This window comes from Manacus vitellinus, unplaced genomic scaffold, assembly GCF_001715985.3.
Source record: "Manacus vitellinus isolate BGI_N305 unplaced genomic scaffold, ASM171598v3 scaffold_64_pilon, whole genome shotgun sequence".
NCBI classification, from domain to species: Eukaryota; Metazoa; Chordata; class Aves; order Passeriformes; family Pipridae; genus Manacus; species Manacus vitellinus.
The window spans coordinates 1,420,030-1,423,342 of record NW_021940718.1 but is presented as its reverse complement, the minus strand read 5'-3'; positions in this window follow the sequence as shown (position 1 = coordinate 1,423,342).

Genomic DNA, 3,313 nt, shown 5'->3' with positions numbered 1-3,313 from the left:
CATCCAGCCCCGACCAGTGCTCAGCCAGAGGGAAGCGCAGGAAGCCAAGCCAACATTCCAGCACTCACAGCATTCCCATCATCTCCCTGAGGACTCCCTGGGCCCAGCAGAATCTCCTCTAACCCCACCTCATCCAGATTTCAGCACAGCAATCTCAGCTGGACACAAACCCACGGTGACTCCGGGGGTTGGGTGGAAACCCCTCTTCCACCCTGCCAGGTCGATTCCTGCCTTTTGATCCCGGATCCAGGCAGCTCCTGGGAAGCTTGTGCTGCTTCTTAAGACATCTTTAAAATGATATCAGTTCTTAGTACAGCAGTAGAGCAGACCTTAAACCCCAAGGTAAGCTTTGTGTGGGTGCAAATTCCAAAGGAGTTCCCATCAGCAGCTTCTTCCCACCAGGACCATTCCTCAGATCATCTCAAGGAAAACTACTCATCTGCAAAAGACTGGAAGCTGGAGATTTATCTCACATAACCTGCAACATCAGCCTCATCCTGCAATAGCTGGAGAGGAATTTGTCAAAAAGTATCAGTCAGGGCTCAGGATGGGAAATCAAGGTGTTCAAATGAAGGTTGGGGAAGATGCTGGTTTAGGAGGTTCAACATCCTCCAAAGGCTTGGAAAGGGTAGGAAGCAGATCCCAAAAAGGGAAGTAGCAAACTGGTGATTTAAGGATGAAGGATTTTGGAACCACCTCTGGCTCTTTAGCAGGCACAGTTCTCAATGAGCCAGGTGGAGCAAATCCTGGACCTTGGACAAAAGTGCATTGCAAGCTTGGTTCTTAATTTTGGGAAGGGGTGCACTGACAGACCTCTGCTCCTGCACAGACCCCAGAGAGGAAGGAAAAGACCTTCTTCTTCCTCAGTCTCAGCTTCTCTTGGCTCAGTTTCATCAGCCACCTCCTCCTGCTGTACAAGAGACTTTTTAAAGTTAGAAATGAAGAGACTTCAACCCCCCAAAAAGTGTTATTCTGAAATGCTCAACAGCCTTTAATTCATTTTGAACCTAGAGGCAAAGAAAAAAATAGGCAAAAAATACATCACAGCCTTAATCTAGGGGGAGAAGGAAAAAAAAAAATCATTATTTTTATAGCACATAATCAGACACTTACAAATATATTTCACTGGAGGAAGGGGTAGGAATGTGCATTTCCTATTTCCTTTTCAAGAGACTGATGCCCAAGGGGCATCAATATGGTCATTACCCCAAATCTGCACAAGTCATTCCTAATCCAAAAAGAGGGATTTAAAAATCAACAACAAAAAAAAAAAAAAAAAGAAGAGGGAAACCCCCTGTACCCAGGAAGGGCATTTGACAGTTCCAGGGTCATGTTTCAACATAACTCAGCATCTGAATATGGGGGGGAGGAAACACATTTTTGTTTTTACAGTATAAATAGTATTTTAAAAAGGTAGTACTCATGGATACAGGAATGGTGCTATTGCAGTCAGGATTCCAACATGCAGAGGAAATTCCCCAACAACCACTCATCCCATCCCACCCTTCCCCTCCCACCTCCAAAAACAAAAAATCCTCTGCTGGTTAAATTTCTCTTTCAATTGTTTTAAATATTTCTCTCGTAGCCTGGCAACATTCTTAAGTCTTTTATACAAGCAAGTTTTCTATTAAATCATATTTTAACCGACAGGAGACAGCTCTGGAGGAGGAACAACCGAGGCTTGGAAGAACCTTGCCAATTTTTTGAAACTTTTATTAGTCTCAGTTTGGTTTTATTGGTGGAGACATCTACTGAAAACGTCAAAAATTCAGAAATTAAAAAAAACCAAAACAAAACAAACAAAAAAAAAACCCCCAAAAAACCAAAACACAACCCTGTTTTTCCAAGGTCTTACGAACACGCACGCGCGGCCACGCAACACAGAAAATAACCCGTAGCAGAGGCAGGAAGGGAGGGCTGGGAACTCCAATTCTCAAGGGAGAACCAAACCAAAGTTTAAAAAAAAAAAAAAAGAGAAAAAAAATTCAATTGCTTTATTCTATCTCCACTCTTTCACTAGGACAGTTTAATACCCACGGAGTCTCTTAAGATGCTAATCTACCATCTGCCAGCCCACAAATCCTTCCCACTTATTCCCCTCAAGATCCAGCCAGAGCGTTGCTTAAAAAGCCTCCCTCCCCAGAACAACGGGCACCTTGCAAAGGGGCTTAAAAAAATCATAATGAAACCCCAAGAACATTGTCTCTCTCTCTCTCCATCCAGTAATTTCAGGGAATTAAGTGGAAAAGATTGCAGCGCAGCGTTCCGGGGTAGGAGGGGAGGGTCCGACTGCCCTCGCCCACCTCCACCCCACCCCTCTCCAGCTCTGTCCTAGCACTGCCTTGTTCTCTCCCTCTGACTTGATTGAGGTCCTCCAAAGAACGTGGAAGACTTTCCAGTGACTTCAGTTTGGATCAGGCTCTTTCCCAAAATGCTGCTCCACGACAGCTCTTCGACCGGAGGCGATTCCCAAGCGTCCAAGTGGGAGCTGCCCACTCAATACTTTAGGGTTTGGTTTTGCCTTTAATGCTCCTTCAATCCTCAGGGAATTGAGTCCAGTCGAATGCAGGGCTTGCATTCCTCTTCCCTGGGAGTAACTCAAAAGGCTCAGTCTTTACTTAAGGAAAGGATGCCACGACAATCAAAGGCGGTTGGGGAATTTCTTCTTTAATAGGATCAAAGAAAAAACATACAAACGCCTCCCAGGCTTCTGTCATGGAATGATTCTCACACTGTAAGGAGCACAACTCAAAAAAAAAACCCCGAAAAACAATAATAATAATAATAATAATTAAAAAATAAAAATAAGAAGACAAAGGAAAGGAGGAGGTTCCTAAGGGAGAAGTGCCTACCAGAGGGCCGGAGCAGCCCTCGGAGCTCTCGGCTGCAGCAGGAAGGGGATGGCTCGGAAGGAACTAACACAAGCAGCAACAGAACACTTGCCAAAACCAGAGTGGCATCTTGGAACTGAAAGCCATGCTGATCTCCATCTAGAAAGCAACTGTGATGGCAAAGATGGGGGAAGGAAGGTGACAAGAGCGACCCAAACCCGGCCATTTCTGCCCTAAGTGCCCTCCTGGCGACGTGGCAGCGACGGCCACGTCTGTGCCAGGGCTTTAGGAGTGCTCAAGGTAAGAAACATCCCAGCTGTGAACCATTTCTTTCCCCATCTTCCCCAGCTTACAAAGAAGATAGTGTTTCTTTACAAAAAGAAAGCAAAAAAAGAACCCAGAACGTTCCAGGACATCTGTTCTCGAGCTCCCTCTCCCCAGTGTAACATCAGTCACGATTCATTTGGAGGGGAGGAGGAGGA